The sequence below is a fragment of the Narcine bancroftii genome, chromosome 12 (genome assembly GCF_036971445.1).
Source record: "Narcine bancroftii isolate sNarBan1 chromosome 12, sNarBan1.hap1, whole genome shotgun sequence".
NCBI lineage: Eukaryota > Metazoa > Chordata > Chondrichthyes > Torpediniformes > Narcinidae > Narcine > Narcine bancroftii.
In genome coordinates this window covers 14,626,668-14,644,896 of record NC_091480.1, presented here as the reverse complement: position 1 = coordinate 14,644,896, position 18,229 = coordinate 14,626,668, and the positions used below count along the sequence as shown (strand labels likewise).

At 43.7% G+C, this 18,229-nt stretch overlaps 2 protein-coding genes across 12 annotated transcripts in view; one reads left to right on the top strand and one right to left on the bottom strand.

Moving 5' to 3' along the window:
* LOC138747577 (activating transcription factor 7-interacting protein 2-like) overlaps window positions 1–9,861 on the bottom strand; it is a 45,081-nt gene extending 35,220 nt beyond the window's left edge. For 3 of the 4 annotated variants that reach the window (XM_069906928.1, XM_069906930.1, XM_069906931.1), the window contains exon 1: window positions 9,759–9,861. The gene's annotated coding sequence lies outside the window, so the exon portion shown is untranslated. Of the gene's footprint in view, window positions 1–3,945; window positions 4,077–9,758 lie in introns of those variants that run through there. The other variant, XM_069906929.1, reaches the window with a different exon arrangement.
* Window positions 9,525–18,229, top strand: part of grin2aa (glutamate receptor, ionotropic, N-methyl D-aspartate 2A, a) — a 242,703-nt gene continuing 233,998 nt past the window's right edge. For all 8 annotated transcript variants that reach the window (XR_011347558.1, XM_069906920.1, XM_069906918.1 and 5 more), the window contains exon 1: window positions 9,525–10,244. The gene's annotated coding sequence lies outside the window, so the exon portion shown is untranslated. The remainder of the gene's footprint in view (window positions 10,245–18,229) is intronic.

Genomic DNA, 18,229 nt, shown 5'->3' with positions numbered 1-18,229 from the left:
TAAAAAAAGACACACAAAAACCAAGAAGAAAGAGTAATTACCAAAGTGGAGAGAGGTACCCAGTTCAGCTATTTGTAAAAACATATATATGCATACATGCCTGACTCTGAACTTCATAACATTATGGAGTTTGTTCATCTTGAGGTCACACACAAATCAGGTTCCTGAATTTTACTGAATTGTACTGCAGCAAGTTTTTAATGAAATCAACACATCTCCTCAATTAACTGAGCTATTAACACTTCCATTCTTATTTGGTATTCACTTATTGCATCAAACAGTCTTTCGCATGGTCATCTGTTCAATATTAATTAAATAAGAACCCTTATCATTAAGTCAGATGGCACCTGTGGAATGTGAAAATGTTAATGTTGAAAGTGAAGACTCATCAAAACTTTTCTCGGTTTAATTGCATTTCTTATTCCTCCAACTGTATTTTATTTTTCAATTTTAATTTATACAACAGCTCCCTCTATCACTCGACTGGTGTACTTGCATTTTTAAAAATATTAGGCTTGAATTGGAAGGGAGAATTGGGCAAGTACAGAGCTTAATAAAGTCATGGTAAGAATAAAAATGTCAGAAATAAACACTGCATCATTAAAATAGGATTAAGGATAAAAATGTACAAATACAGCTTGTGCTATTCCTTCTGGAGATATGATCAAGAATGTCAAAAAATTAGATTAAAGCAAAAATAGGAATATTCTAAGAACCAGAAAGATAATAACAAGATGCTAGTCCGCAGCATTTGTTTCATTCCTCGCGATCTTCCAGAACATGCAACGGAACAGATAATGGTCTAATCTGTAGATTAGATGTTATATAATTAGCATTAGATGCTGACAGCATATGCAACAGTGAAGCTAAGAGAAATGGAGTATAAAAGGTAAGAGTTAAAACGATTTTTCGGGATGATGAATATAATCCACCTCTTAGTAATACAATTGTGGACTCAGAAATTGATTAGTTCATTTGTTTTATGTCAAAAAGCATGAAATGATTAAAAAACGTGAACAGGATTGCTGTTACAGTATCATCTTACTTGAATTTCGACAGCATCTGGTGTTGTCATCCATGGGCACAAGAAATCATTCAAGTGTCTACTCCTTATAACTTTAGAAATGCAGCAACTGTGCCTCAGTGTAACATCACTTCATGAATAATTTTAAATGGTTAGATATTTGTTAATTTGTGCATTTTGATTATGGAGGGGACATTTAATAGTTCCAACATTTTCCCAAGAGCACAGGAAAAATAGCACTATACATGAATACTTTCCATTAAAACCACATGTGGAACAAAAACATATTGATGAAAATGAGTTCTCACATCTGAACTGAAGATCCAAGCAAAAATTCAAATGCTTACTTAAAAACTGATCACTTAAACCAGATTAGAATATGGCTAAAATGCATTAAAATGTATAGTATCACGACTTGAAACAAGGATAGCTGCATATTAACAGCAATAAAAAAAAACAAAAGTCTGTAGATAACATGGTTGAAGTAAAACAATGCTGGAGAAACACAGTAGGTCAGTGTAATTTATATAGCAAATATAAAGATACATAACCAATGTTTCAGGCTTGTGCCCTTCATCAATGCACATTATCACAGCTGCTTTGATTAACAAAAACACTTCTATGTGAGAAAACACCCAAATTCATATTTACTGCTTCATTTTTAAACATACAACACCCTACAAGAGCAACACAGTGGCACAACTTACTGAACTGCTACTCAGCTGCAGCAGCCCAGGTGGGTTTGGGAATTTATGTTCCCAAATAATTGGGTTGCTTTCCTCCGGTACTCCTGTTTCCTTCCTCATCATAAAAACAGGAGGCTATAAATGGTAGAATCTAGGATGGAACATTGATAAGAATATGGGGAGAATAATCAAGTTGAAATCAGTGTAAAAATGAGAGCGTGCAAGAAAGATGGTGTGGACTCAGTGGGCCAAAGGGCCTATTTCCATGCTGCATCTCTCCAACTTCAAGTATTTGCATTTAGTTGATGTAAACAACATAATAAGAGAGAAACCAACATCTTCATGCACCAACCAAAAAATATTCAGCAACAAGTTTTGATCCCAATTTCTACAAAAGGAAATTAAAACTCCCAAGAATTCTTATAGACTGGACAAATCATTTTCATGTTATTCTATAGAAACATTATATATTTTTATAGCACTGAAACTTCAACAATTTGAGGTCCTCATTACTTACTGCAATTGTATTCCAATTTCAGATTTACTCATGTGTTACTTATAGTTTAACCTTTACCACACATTTCATGTACATGCTTTAAGCATCAATTTTCTTCTGGTTGTTCACAGTAAAAGTTACAAGCATTTACTGCACTCTTCCTAGTTGGTGGACGCCATAAAACAATAAAGATTTCTTGATTTGTGACCACATGATTTTTGGATTTTGGCTATATTGATATTATAGATATTTAGCTCTGATGTTTAAATGTCTGCATTTCAAAAAAATAAATCTTTTATGTACATTTTAGTTCTATATATTCATTTTTCAGGAGCTGAGGATTGCTGGCATAGATAGTTTTTGAACTGCACAGTCGCTTTTCTCAAGGTACTTCCACAGCACCAAAACTTCAGGTCTAACCCACGAACCCAGGAAGGAAGGAACGGCAATAACTTTCCACATCAGGTTGGCACTTGACTTGGAGAGGAGCATATTGTGGACTTGGGAAGGGGAGGCCAAAGGTCCATTCACCTGTCTTTATTGATAGGACAGCAGTGGAGAAGGTTATTACCTTCAGATTCCTGGTAGTCCAAGTAACGAAGGACATAGTGCACATAGAGGCAACCATGAAGAAGGAACACCAACATCTCTTGTTAAGAGTTCAGTGAACCCCACATCAATAGAAATACACCAAAGCAATGGTTCCTTAAAATTAATTTAATTCTGAGTATAGAACAAGATCAACACTTAACATATCGACACTAAGTTATTTACACAACCTAATCTATGCACAAGTGTGTGTAATGTGCTTTCAATCTTCCACTGTCCACATTTCCAAGGCTATTTTTTCCAGTAATCTTCAATCCTTTGCACAGAATCAGTCAATACATTCAAGCAAACTTCAGTGCTTTACTTAGAACTACCAGGCAGGAAAGTTGTGGAGGGTTACAGAGAGATGGTTGTTGCTTGTTGGACACCCTAAGTAGTAGTGTCTTCCAGAAGAAACGTCTTCTTTCCAGGTTCTTCTCACAGAGTTCTTCTTCTCTTTGCCACACCAGGAAGACTAGCCGCCACTCCTGATTTCCATAGAGTACACTCAGGCTATCATATTAGAACTCTGCCCAGTCTTGAAAAAGGAAGCCTTTTCAGCAAGCTCCTATTCTGTCCAGCCTTTTCTCAGACTACCTCCAGCTAACCGCCTTCTCTCTCGTTCTCTGCCCCTCCCCTCCTGATGTTCTAGGCTTTTTTTTTGGTTTCAGTTTGCAAATGTTGCAATTTCCAGGCTCTGCCAAAAAAAACACATGGCCCCAACTCTCTGCAAATGTCTCCGTTTCTGGAGCATCCCAGCAAATTGGCTGTTCAGTATCCCGGGTAGGAATGGGGGTTTGGCCTTTCACACTAGATCACTCCTAACCGGGACACTGAACACATTCACACTTGCAAGGGTTTAACCCTGGCATTTGGTCTGTTCTACCTTTAATAGGAAATGCCTGCAATGCAATTGCCCGTTTCACACTTGCCTGATCTCAATGCAGAGTCTGCAGATGCCAGGGATTGTATTAGGAATCGAGGCCGGCAATCCCCGGCCTGAGATGACGCAGTTGTTGAGCAGATTTTGCTTTCAAACTTACCACTTCAAAGGCCGAATGGCGTTTGATTCCTGGGATCACTGGCAAGTGTGAAATGGGTTTTATATTACAAAGAGCTTAATGTTGATTTTAGGAAGGCCAAGGGACTACCTTGTCTGTATTGAAGGGAAGGAGGCAGAGACTCAGAAACTTCAGGCTCCTGGGAGTCCAAATCCCAGATCATCTTTCCTGAAGCCAGCCACGTGAAGGCGGCACACCTGTCTCTCTTCTTTCTAAGGAATCTGAGGAAATTTGACAGGTCATTGGATAGTTTTATCAAATATCTACAGATGCACGGTGGAAAATATACTGTCTGATCGCATCACAGGCAGATTTGGCAATACAAGTACCCAGAAATGCAAAAGGCTGCAGATGATAGCAAACACAGCCAGGTCCATCAGAGGTTCTGTCCTCCCATTCATTGCAAATGTAAGATTATGGTCTCATGAAGGCAGACACCATCATAAAGGCTCCCATCACTGTGATCACAACTTCACTGCTACATTCAGGCAGAAGGCACTGATGTCTAAAAAAAAAACAGCACTTGAGGTTCAAGAACAGTTTCTTTCCAATGGCCATCAAGCTCTTGAACCGCCTCTTGGTGCACTTCCCATGCACTATTGCAAGCCACTTTTTTGCACGAGGACTACGGTTCATATTATACGCAGCATCAGGTTTTTATTGTCTCTTAATTTTTATTCAGTTTATGATTTTAGTTTTTCTTTATCGGTACCTGTTTTGCTGTAGCAAGTAAACCTTTCAGGCATATCTACGTTGTACAATGTGTATAATAAATCCATCATCATAAAGGACCCCCATCACCCTGGTTTCAATTTCTTTTCTCTGCTCCCTTCAGACAGAAGCTTCAAGTCCAGTACATTCAGGTTCAAGAACAGTTTTTATCCAACAGCTATCAGGTTCTTGAACCTCTCTGTACTACTCTAACCACCAAAAGGTTCTAAACTACTGAAACATCACTTTTTTTCCTTGCAGTACTTTGTGCGAATATTTATCATGTTTTTCTGTCTTGCATTTGTGGTCATTTATATTTTTACTTTTGTAGTTGTTGCATCTTATGTACCCATTTGGCTGCAACAAGAAAAAAAAATCAGTGCATCTGTACATTATGCTGATGTATATGACAATAAACATGCAATACATTGAACATTAAACATGTAAATAGGTGGAGTTCCCATGCTCTGAACTTCTTGGCAGTAGAGGTCACTTGCTGATGGAGCAGCACTGATTGTAGTGCACGGTGTGACAAGTGGTGGAGAGAACAAATGATCAGGATTTTGGTTGATACCATTTCAGCAAAATGCTTTGTGCTGGATGCTGTCAACATTCAAGAGATTGTTAAAGCTGCACCCAGCTTGCAAACAGAGAATAGTCCATCATATTCCTGATTTGTGCCTTGTAGATGATAGAAAGACTTTTGGAGGTTAGACAAATCACTCATGATAATGTAACGACAATTTGACCTGGTCTTGGAGTGCTTCATTTGCTGAGAAAATTGAAAGCAAATTGAACAATCAGGGAAATTCCAACTTCTGACCTTATGATGAGGCAGCTGACTTCAAGATTCTTTTATTGTCATGTCATGAAACAACATTTATTTTAGACTACTTGTAAGGCTAACAAAAATTCATCATCAGTAGAAATTTGGACCCTTCACAGTCAGAGGAAAAAGCAGCAAAAGAGAGCCCCCCCCCCCCCCCCCCCCCCCCCCACCGAGTGTAATGGAGCATCCATCAATTCACCTCCAGTGCTCCCACAGCCATAGTTTTCAGTCAAAACCATCTGCAACCCAAGCTCCAGATTCAAACCTCCAATGCAATCAAGAAGCCTTCAACACCCTCTTACATCTCAGTTCTGATACCCAGTACTCCTTCATCCAATCTTGACTCTAGTCTCCAGCAGTCAGTCCACAGCCTGCATGGGTTTCTTGCTGACACATGAGAACACTAACCTGGGAACACTTGCAGTAATATCCTGAGGGTAGACTTTTTTTCTACAACAGCCACAGCTTTGTGCAAGGTACAACTCCAATGACGAAAGAATTTTCCTATGTCAATTGACTTCAGTTTTACCAGAAATCCCTAATGTTAGATTAAATCAAGAGAAGCCTTGATGTCAAGGGTGGTCAGTGTCATGTTACCTCATAGGCCGGCTTTGAGACCTGGAGCTGTGATCCTAATGAAGATCAAAGTGGGTGAACAGGATGCCATGCAAGACTGCTACCATGGCATTGTTCATTACAACTAGTAACATATTGTCATTGATTGAGACACACATTACGGCAACTGGATTGAAAATGCTTGTAGTTTGTGAATAGGACTTGCCCACACAATTTTCTATATTGCCAGGTTGATGCTAGTGTTCTAACTTTACTGGGAAGAGCTTGGCTAGGGCTAGTTATAAAGCTTGTTCTTCAGTATTACAGCAGAATTTTGCCCCATACCATAATCTTTGCTTTATATAATAAAATGCAGCCATTTTTATATCATGTAGTGAATTGAATTGGCAGAAGCCTAGCTTGTGTGGGACAACTCTCCCAATTTAGATTCTTTAGCATTTGTAGATATTTTTGAAGAATTACTTGCTTCACAAAATTAATTTATTCTTTGATTAGTTTCTTTTGGATATGGTAAACAGTTACCGTATATTTCGACATACAAGTCATGAAACCCAAAAAAAAACAAAAAGGGGTTCGACTTGTGAATGCCAGATATACTTTTGAGACCTTAAATTCAGCTCAAAATCCAACCCACACTGATTCAGCATACAAGTCGACCCTTGAAAAATGGAAAAAAACCGACTGCGACAGATTTGCATTGAGATTTTTATTGAAAATAATCAATTAGCACCTTTCAAAATCATTCTCACCATCAGCTGAAGGTGACAACCACATCCATAATCTCACTGCTTAAACATTCAACATATGGGTCCAAGTCAATTATCTCTTCTGCCCTGATCATCTAACACAGTGGCCCAAGGCTCTGTGCCAATGGGTCAAATGGGCTGGCTCCCATTCAATAAATTGGCTTCCTGCCCAAATGCGACTGATTGCTTCACCTACTTGTCAGATGCTATCCAGCTATCAAAATTTGCAGGATGCCCATAGCCATTGAGACCTAGACTTCAAACTGGCATCATACCCCTTTATGGTCAACAGGAATGGCAAGTGTTAATGGCCTTTCCTGCAAGGTCTTCACCTGCATGGGGGATGATGGATCGGCAAGAGGGCCCTTGCTCTGCCACGTTTTGAGGTGCCCGGTGAGGTACCAGGCCCCTGCCCAGAGGGGGTCACGGAGAGAGGGGCGAGTGGGTGGGAGAGGGGAGAGGGATGCTGGCTGATGACATCAGCCGACCCCGAGCCAGCCGCTTACAACGGCTGTACATTCATGTGAGGCGCGCCGCCGATTCTCCTTCCCAGAGAGGGAGTTCAGTCGGCGCCTTGGAGCCGGCCACAGCGCATTCATAGAGGCGAGATTCCCGAGCAAGGGCGGAGAAGCTTCGCCTTTACAGTCAGGCCTTTTCACTTCACGAAAAGGCCTGAAGGCACAGAAATCACTGTACTGCTTCCATTCTACATGCTACAAATTCATATTTTTTAATTATCACGTGCATGGAAAAAGCGAATCGACCCACGATTTTCCGGTCTTTCGAACTGTGCAGATACTGACTGGACGCCTTCAATTGTAACAATCCTTTCAAAGAGATAACTCGTAATTTGTACGCAAGAATGGCCCTGAAATATTGCACCCCTCGACTGCATTCTAACCTTGTCTACCTGCCTCGAATACTGTTCATTTCCCCTGGCGTGACTCGGAGTGTTGGACTTTGTGGGTTTTGCAAGAGCGGCTGCAACTCGACAGCCTGAACCAATCACAATTGCTAATGAATGATGCGGACTTACTCTACGAATGAAATAAAAAAACCTTGCCAGTACACGATCAGTGCTCTTTATCGATTTATTACCCCCCCCCCCCCCCAATAGATTTCCCTCCACTCAAAGCTTCTCTGCCTTAGAACTTGCAGCCCAGACGCCAGGAGACAGAGGTCACAACTATAGACACTACGGCGTCTTTTGCGGTCACCCTCCGAAACCAACATCCCTTGGAGGAATAACCCCCCCCCAAAAAAAAAGTTACTGGTTAAATTAAATATTCAAAGAAAGCTACTTTTGGGAAGATTCAGTTTAAAAACACGTCACTTGTTCTCTCCCTCTCCCTCTTCCCCCCCTCTCTCCCCCCTCCTCCTCCCCCTCCTCCTCCCCCCTCTTCCACCCCTCTCTCCCCCCCCTCCTCCCCCCTCCTCCTCCCCCTCCTCCTCCCCCTCCTCCTCCCCCTCCTCCTCCCCCTCCTCCTCCCCCTCCTCCTCCCCCTCCTCCTCCCCCTCCTCCTCCCCCTCCTCCTCCCCCCTTTCTCCCCCCTCTCTCCCCCTCCTCCCCCCTCTCTCCCCCTCCTCCCCCCTCTCCCCCCCCTCCTCCTCCCCCTCTCTCCCCCTCCTCCTCCCCTCTCTCTCCCCCTCCTCCTCCCCCCTCTCTCCCCCTCCTCCTCCCCCCTCTCTCCTCCTCCTCCCTCTCTCCCCCTCCTCCCTCTCTCCCCCTCCTCCCTCTCTCCCCCTCCTCCCTCTCTCCCCCTCCTCCCTCTCTCCCCCTCCTCCCTCTCTCCCCCTCCTCCCTCTCTCCCCCTCCTCCCTCTCTCCCCCTCCTCCCTCTCTCCCCCTCCTCCCTCTCTCCCCCTCCTCCCTCTCTCCCCCTCCTCCCTCTCTCCCCCTCCTCCCTCTCTCCCCCTCCCCCCTCTCTCCCCCTCCTCCTCCCCCCTCCTCCTCCTCCCTCTCTCCTCCTCCCCCCTCTCTCCTCCTCCCCCCTCTCTCCTCCTCCCCCTCTCTCCTCCTCCCCCCTCTCTCCTCCTCCCCCCTCTCTCCTCCTCCCCCCTCTCTCCTCCTCCCCCCTCTCTCCTCCTCCCCCCTCTCTCCTCCTCCCCCCTCTCTCCTCCTCCCCCCTCTCTCCTCCTCCCCCCTCTCTCCTCCTCCCCCCTCTCTCCTCCTCCCCCCTCTCTCCTCCTCCCCCCTCTCTCCTCCTCCCCCCTCTCTCCTCCTCCCCCCTCTCTCCTCCTCCCCCCTCTCTCCTCCTCCCCCCTCTCTCCTCCTCCCCCCTCTCTCCCCCTCCTCCTCCCTCCCCCCTCTCTCCCCCTCCTCCTCCCTCCCCCCTCTCTCCCCCTCCTCCTCCCCCCCCCCTCTCTCCCCCTCCTCCTCCCCCTCTCTCCCCCTCCTCCCCCCTCCTCCTCCCCCCTTTCTCCCCCCTCTCTCCCCCTCCTCCCCTCCTCCTCCCCTTTCTCTCCCCCTCCTCCTCCCCCTCTCTCCCCCTCCTCCTCCCCCTCTCTCCCCCTCCTCCTCCCCCTCTCTCCCCCTCCTCCTCCCCCCTCTCTCCCCCTCCTCCTCCCCCCTCTCTCCCCCTCCTCCTCCCCCCTCTCTCCCCCTCCTCCTCCCCCCTCTCTCCTCCTCCTCCTCCCTCCCCTCTTCTGCTGCTGCACAGAGGTGGCCTGAGATTGGAGCCCTCTTTCACCCCAAAACAGGACCAACCAACGCCTGAGAACCGCCAACACGTAGAACAATGAACTCCCATGCGCAGATTTAAACCCCCCCCCCTCCAAAAGCCCCACTTTGTCAAGTGGGACCCCCACACATCAGTCGAAGTGAACGTCCAGTAAAATCCCACTTTAAACCCTTGCAGCCCCGGACCCAACCCCATGCAACCGGGGATGGAGCCACCTTCCCTGTTGGAGGTTCTCACACTTCGAAAGGAACTTTCAACAAATGGCCGGAAAAGTCTTGCCACTTTATCTTATGATGATGATGATGATGAAATCGGCATCTTAAGTCTCATGCGGGGTAAACGTTTAAAGAAAAGTCCATACCTCGCTCAGGTACGCGCTGTCCCCACCCGGCCGGGGCTTCAGGTAGGGCAGGGCGGCGCATGCGCACAAGCGGCGACCGTTAACGGCGGGAATGACGGATGAAATTTCAAAGCGACCCCGGGGCCAACCGTGCGCCGGACCCGAGGCGCAGGCGCAGTCGGGCGGCGGCTCCGGCTCTCGCCGAAGGCGGGCGGGCGGGCGGGGCCCGGCATCGCGGCGAGTGAAACGTGCGTCGGCGGACACTGTGCACGGCTTAAAAAGGGAGAGGGGCGAACCCAGCCCACCTCCAACTAACCGCACGACAGGGGGAAGTTCCTGCTCAAGCACCCCCCCCCCCCGAGTTGGGGCATCTTCCTGCAACTGGGCGACAGGGCTGAGTTTGCGTGATTAATTAGAGACATTGACACGTGTCGGTTGGAGCCCCTTGGGGTCTTTTCCATCTACCCAGAGACGTGGAGGGAAACACCTGCAGACAGACACAGTCAGGTAGGTCGGTCAGGCAGGCAGGCACTTGCCTCTGCTCCCATATACACTGGTCGTGACCCGTGATGGAGACGTGGTTTTATTTGTACTGTGCAGGTGCCGGCCCTTCGGCCCTCCGTCTTGTGCCAATCTCTCTATTCAGACCTGGGAACCCTCTACTCACCGGCCGGCCTTAAATGCTCCCAATGTTTCCGCCTTCACCACCATTCCTGGCGAGGCATAGCAACTCTTTGCATTTAAACCCCCCCCCCCCCCACCCCCACCCCAACACACCCACACACACGCACACTACCCTTAGACCTTCCTCCATTCACTTTGCAGGGTGCTTGCAATTCCCGCATTGGGGGAAAAAAGTGCCTCTCCCAGAAAAGTCCCACCCACCTCTGCTCACCCCCCTTCGTAAGACTTCTTTTCCAATCCAGGCAACGTCCAGATAAATCTCCTCTGCACCCTCTCCTTAGCTTCCTATAATGAGGTGACCAGAAATGAACGCAATAAGTGTGGTCTCGCCAAACGGACAGTGTATCCATACAGACCTTTTGGCTCAAATTGCTGGCCAAAATATTGCCACCATACTCATCCCAGTTGCTTGTGTTTGGACCATATCCCCCCAAATCCTTCTTATCCATTTTCTTCTTAACTACTGCAATAGAACCTTCCTCAACCACCTCCTCTGCAAGCCTGTTCCATGCACTCATCACACTGTCTAACAAAGAAAGTTGTGCCTCAGGACAAATCTCTTGGATTTATCTCTTCCCCTTCACTTTAAACCAATGTCCTTGGTGACGAATATCCCTTCTGAGGGCAAAAGATTCTGCATTCATCTTGTCTATTCGTTCAAAGATTTTATATACCTTAGTAAAATGTGAAAGTCTGCTGGAGAATCTCAGCAGGTCATACAGTGTACTTCATAAGAGTAAAGATGCATAATGAACTTTTGGGCTCGAGGGCTTCATTGGGGGAAAAACAAAATAACGGGGAGATGGGCAGGGGAGGAGCCAGCTCCAAAGGCAGGAGGTATTAGGTGGATGAAGGAAGGAATGGAGACCAGCAAACAGGGGAAGGTGGGATGGCTCTGAATGGAGAGGGAGAGCTAGAGGTAAGAAGTCAGATGGATGAGGAAGGAAGGGAGGGAGAATGGGGAGTAGGCTAGCAGAAATGAAAGAAGTTGATGTTAATGCCATCCAGCTGGAGAGTGCCCTGACGTAAAATTAAGTGTGGCTCCTCCAATTTACGGATGATCTTGGTAGGACAGTATAGGAGACCATGGACAGACATGCCAGCATGGGAGTGGGGTGCAGAATTGAAATGGTTGGTCATTGGGAGATCCTTGTTAACTGATGTGGACAGAGCGAGTCTAGGACTTTAAGTGATATATTTTCAGAGTCTATGTAGCTGGTTGATGTCCAAAAAATATATATACAGGATGGGATAATTGCTACACTTGAGGATGTGCGCCAAGCTGGCTTTGGATTTGATCTGTCTAAAAATGTAGCAAAACTAAAGATTGAAAGGAGAGCTTATTTCTAATGTCTCAATTTTTTTATCAATACTTTTCTCTTGCAAATGGAACTCATGGACAAATAAGCAGTGATTTTAAACAGTCAAGATTTGCACAATGGATCTATGCATATTTACTTGTAATATTTTCTGTGATTTAAGATTTTTTTCTTGACATGCTATCATTGCTCTATTGTCTTTATGTACATCCCAAATTTTGTGTAAAATTCAAAAATGCAGATGAATCATCAAAAGTGCTCAAAAGAAATATGAGTGTTACTTGTCAAAACTATTTGGGAGAATCGGTGAAGAAGTGTCAGTTTGAATATAACATAGGGAAGGGTATGGTCATGGACTTTGGTTGAAGGAATAAAGGCATAGACTATTTTCGAAATGGAGTAAACTCAGAAAACTGGGCCAAAATGACCTGGGAGTCTTAGTACTGGATTTTCTAAAGGTTGACTTGCAGATGGAGTAAGTAGTGAGAAAGGCAAATAGAATGTTAGTATTGCCATTTGAGAGGATGAGAATATAAAGGAAAAGGTGTAATGCTGAGGCTCAATAAGGCATTGGTCAGACCATATTTGGAGTGAAACACAAAAGTCTGCAGACGCTGTGATTGTAGTAAAAATACATCGAAATGTTGGAGGAACTCAGCCAATCTTTTCAGTGTCCATAGGAGACAAAGATTATATTGCTGACTTTTCAGCCCTGAGTCCTTCAAGGATAAACAGAATAAGCCAGAAGCAGGAAATCTCAAAGCCTCAGAATTCAGACAATGTTGGCTGGGGGAGGAATCCAGATCAACAAAAGATGTTAATTGGCTATGATAAGAGATGAGGTAAGAATTTATCATGTTTGTGCGAAAAGAGAAGGAAGGGTGAGACAGAGCAAGGGGAAGGCAATGGGGGAAGAAGTAAGGGGGGCATTTAATGAAAGCCAGAGAACTCAATCCAATTGGAGAGTGTCCTGTCGGAATATAAGGTTTTGTTCCTCCAATTTACGGGAGGTCTCAGTCTGGCAGTTCGCGAGACCATAGACCGACATGTCAGTAAGGGAATGGAATGGAACATTGAAATGGGTGGCCTTTGGGAAATTCACTCAATTGTGGCAGACAGAGCCAAGGTGCTTAACAAAGCCATCTCCCAGTCTGCGTCCAGTCTCTCCAATGTAGAGGAGACCATAATGAGAGCACCAGATCCAGTAGATGACCCCTGCAGATTCATTTGAAAAGTTTGTCCCAAAAGGTGGTGAGGGAGGAGGTGTGGGTACAAGAGGAGCATCTCCTATGGTCACAGGGGTAGGTCCCAAGGGGACGATTGATGGGAAGGGAGGAGTGGACAAGATAGTTAAGGAAGGCATGGTCCCTGTGGAAGGCGGAGGGGGAGGATGTGACTAGTGGTGGGATCATGTAGCAGGTGTTAGAAATGATGGAGGTGAATGTGTTGGATGCAGAGTCTGGTGGGGTGGTAGGTGAGGACAAGAAGAATCCTGTCATTTTTGGCATGGGGCAGAGGAGGCCAGGGCAGGTGTGTGGATAAATGGAGGATATGCAGGTGAGCGCTGAGGGAAAGTCACATTGTTTGAAGAAGGAGGACATCTCTGATAATCTGGCATGAAAGTCCTCATCCTGGGTGCAGATGCGACGGAGATGGAGGAATTGAGAGAATGGAATCCTTACAGGGGACAGGGTGGGAAGAGGTGTAATTGAGGTAGCTGTGGGGGTTGGTGAGTTTGTAGAAGATATCTGTTGAGAGTTTGTCTCCTGAGATGGAGACAGAGATTGAGGAAAGGAAGAATGTTGCGAGACATGGACTGTGAATTTGAGGTCAGGATGGAAGTTGGAGAATTGTGAGCAGTTTTGGACCTCATCCAAGGAAGGATCTGCTGAAGAGGGTCCAGAGGAGGCTTACAAGAATGATCCAAGAGATCAGAGGATTAATAAATGAGAAGTTTGATGGCTTCTGATAGATTGGCGAGCTTTGCAATACATTTTTTTCCTGATTTGCTGTTTCAGTAACTTTTATCTCACTAGAGCTTAGGATGAGTAGGGATCTCATTGAAACATACTGAATATCGAAAGGCCTGGACAGAGTGGATGTGTAGAAGATATGTACAGTAGTTGGAAAGTCTCACTCCAGAGGGCACCCTTTTAGTGGGTATCCTTGTAGAACAGAGATGAGGACAAATTTCTCAACTTGACAGTGGTGAATCTGTGGAATTTGTTGCCGAAGATGGCTCTGGAGGTCGTCATTGGCTATATTTAAAGAAGAGATTAATAGGTTCTTGATTAGAAGGTGTCAAAGGTTACAGGGAAAAGCAGACTGAGAGGAAAATTAAATCACCCGTGCTTCGAGAGGCAGAGCAGACGCGATGGGCCAAATGACCTAATTCTGCTCCTACATCTTGCATTAGACTGCTCTGCATTGTGCAAGCTCAATTACTGGTCATTTTTTTTTCGTTGAGTGAGCAAAGTTGAGGCTTTTAAATTGTAAAAGGTATGTTTTGCATTATGGACAGATATAATCATAGATGTTAATTTTGTTTACTTTTTGTAGAATTTGATTAAAAATACATCTTGAGTATTTGAATGAAGATAAAAAGGTAAAATTACTGGGAGGGTTGGGGAAATGAAATTGGGGAGGGACTCAGCAGCAGACAGAATTATTAAAGGAACTCTCTGGGCCCTTACCTCAGCTGCTTGTGTATGTAATTATGTATGTAATTTAACCTTTTTTATCTTGGCCTTCATAAAAGGGTTCCTATTCAAGATGTTGACTGATCATTTATACCCATGGATGCTGTTTGACCTGCTGAGTTCCACATGCATTTTTTTGTATATTCAAGATTCTAGCATCTGCAGCTTTTGTTTCTGTATTGCTGGTTTTGATGCAGATTTGTTCAAAAACTGAATTGACAAACATTTATTATCCAGGGATACTTGCCTCTAGTGGCTTTCATTCTCCTAAGTGCTCAGAGATAATAGCTTTCAGCTGGGCAAAGTTGTGCAATATTCAACCACAGTTTTTGATTCTTCTGATAGATGGATTGCAAGGGTGTTGCAATACATTTATTTTTCTGATTTGCTATTTCAATAACTTTTGTAAAGCTTGATCAACTCTTGAGAATTGCAAAACCTTACAGAAGCCCAGTTTATGCCATAAACACCAGCAAGGAACCATTAGCCATGGTTACAGTCTTCAGGACCCTCCTGGAGATTTCTTTGTGAATCACAAATTAATGAATAATAACTGCCTTATGTTAAAATAACCCATTAAATGAAGCAAACAATAACTTGCTTGTTTGTTAGAGCATAAGAAACAGGAGCAGGAGTAAACCTTTCAAGTACCTCAGTGTCACTTTCCTTTGCCATTCCCATTATCCCTAGACCCCTCGCATGTAGTTTTAATTACCTACCTAGAGGAAAGATATCAGTAAGATTGAAAAAGTGCAGAGATGCTGGAACTTGAACTGAGTTATAGGGAAAGGTTGAATAGGTTAGGACTTTATTCCCTGGAGCATCAGAGAAGGAAGGGAGATTTGAGAGAGATATACAAAGTTATGAGGGGTATAGATAGGGTTAATATGAACAGGTTTTTGCCATTGAGATTGGATGAGACAAGAATATGTGGGTTATGGGAGAACGATGAAACATAAGGGGGAACATCACTCAGGGTTGTGAGAGAGTGCCAGTGGATGTAATGAATTGGGTTCACTTTCAACATTTAAGAGCAATTTGGATGTATATGGACGGGAATAAGCTCAAGGGCTATAGTCCGGGTGCAGGTCAATGGGAGGAGAAGGAAAGTAGTTTGGTAAGAACTGGATAGGTCGAAGGGCCTGATTCTGTGCTGTAATGTTCTCTGGTTCTATAAAACATATCTAGAGAATCTACACTGTAGTTTCTCTATGGTAAGATTAACCTTGTAAACTAACTAAATCTTGAGAGTGCAGGTGGATAGTGGCATTGTGAGGTCAGGAATTTCCCATTTTTATAAAATTATATCTGTCTGTCGTTTCTTTGATATATAAAAAAAATAGATTTGATGGCTCCTCATTTTGTCAATAAAAGTCTGAAATAGTGTTGAAAAATTTGTTTTGGGGTTTGAATTACTGTATATCTTGCAGGGCTTATGTCATTTATTGTAGTGTATGGCAAAAATAGTTGATTTGTACTTAGTGAAAACTTCTGTATATGAAGCACCTTATAAAAACAGGAATCCTGAATCCTTCGAAAGCATATAGTTGGCAGCTGTCTTGTGAAACATAATTAACTCTCAGTATGCAAGAAAGCAAGGCCACACCCAACCAGTGCTATTTTAAGGTTTACCAATCAGCTAGAGATTGGTAAATTGACAGATCATTGTGCTACTTATTCAATCAATCAAGAAATTGTAGCTATAAATTGCTTGTGGATTCATTATGAAAATTGATTTTAAAGATAATTACTTCAAGTGGGAAAATGTGGATTGTTCCACTGGATCTCCAAGACAAATATGAGGTAGTCCTGAGGAATAAGTGATTTTGCATATTGGTAGACAAGGAGAGTGGCAGATCCTTATTTCTTTTTTTGAATATATTATTTTTGTTTTTTTCCATAAATATACTTAGCAAAATTTTCCATTTTCAAGATGTATATATAAACTTACAAAACAAACCAAAGCACATCAACTCCTTCCCTCCCATCCCCTTCGCAGTATAAATCCATACGCTGTCAGGGCTAACGGTTCTTTTTTTAAAAAGAAAAGTCTTTGGGGAAGTCATTTATATTATTATAGTAGCACCCTATATAGTCCAAATACACTTGCTATATTTTTACAAATACATCGGATTTGTTCATTGTTTGTTTTCCCCCCTTGGGTATACAACTGTTCATCTGTCTTCCATTCTACTATCTGTAGAGGGGAGTCGATTTCTAAGTAATTGTAATACATTTTTTGGCCACAACTAAAGCTATTTTGACAAATTAAATTTGGAATTTAGTTTGTTTATTACTTATTTTAATAAAATTCCAAAAGATGAAGGCCACCTCTGTGTTATATTGATCATGAACTGCTCTGATGCCAGAAAAGAGCTGTTAGTACTATTATAAAGCTATTTGTTTGCATTAGGATAACTGAATATTTATTATCTTTATTTATTTATATTTCTAATTTATTGTTCATATCACAAAGTCATCCTCTGCAATTTCTATCATGTGCCACATTGATCCCACCACCAGACACATCTTCCCCTCTCTGCTTTCCACCGGGACCACTCCCTCCTTGACTCCTCCATCCCTTCCCACTAATCGACCCCTTGGAACCTTCCCCTCTGGCTGCAGGAAGTACCACACTTGGATCCACATCTCCCTCACCACCATTCGGCGCCCCAAACCCTTCCAAGTGAAGCAGCACTTCACTTGAATCTGCAGGGGTCATCTACTGCATCTGGTGCTCCCATTGTGGCCTTCTCTCCATTTTTAGAATAATTTTTTTAAAATCAATTATGGTAATTGCCTTTTGGTTTACTTGTTTAAAACCAAGTGCAGTGAATGTTTGATTTTTCAAAGGCAAAACATTGAGTATTAATGACCTTGAGAGACCAGATTAATGAAGAATTTGGACTGTGTGTGTGTGTGGAGATGCTTTTAATGTAGGTCTCCTTATCACAAGGAGAATCTGCTGATCACCATTAGGAATGATTGGGGGAGTTTATTAAGAGAATATTCAACACTAAGCATTGTGATTATACCAATTAATTAAGTAATGGAGAATGGCATATGATTTAGTCAAAGAATTTGTCCATCAGTGGTATTCAGCTGAATGCCCGATAACTATTGGTCTGTCCCTCTTTCACTTTTTAAGCACCTAGTACCACATTAACCATTTTCCAGTCATCTGATACCAACCCTGTAGCCAAAGCAAATTGGAAAGTTTATAAAAATGATATACAGTACTAGGGCACCATTTCTTTTTCCCTGAAAAGGCAAGTCCTTTTTAATTTTTAGGGGCTTGGGAGGCAGGATTCATCATGTGTCCTTGATTGCTCTTGAGAAGGTGCTGCGAACTTGTCTTCTTGAATCTTCTTTGCCGGCTGCCCTTCTTGCTGGTGGAGGTCGTAGGCTTGAGAGGTAGTTTCAGAGTTGGTTCAATAACTGCAGCAAATTTCATGGATGGCACAGGCTGCAGCAATTGTGTGCCAGTGGTGGAGGGAATGAACAGAGTGCAGGTCAACCTGGCTGCTTTGTCCTGAATAAATGCAGCTCCAACTTTATTAAACTCCTGAATGAAGTAGGAGCAGCTTATTTTCAGGCAAGTGAAGTATACTGCATAAAGCTCTTCACTCGCACTTTGTAGATTTAGGATTTCAGAAATTAAGTCATTCACAGTAGGGTACCCAGCCTTTCCTTTATGTGACTAGATAAGTTTCGAGTTAAAATAGTAACTCACAGAATGTTGTTGATTCAGTGAAACTAATGTCATTGAATATCCAGGGTATGAGGTGGC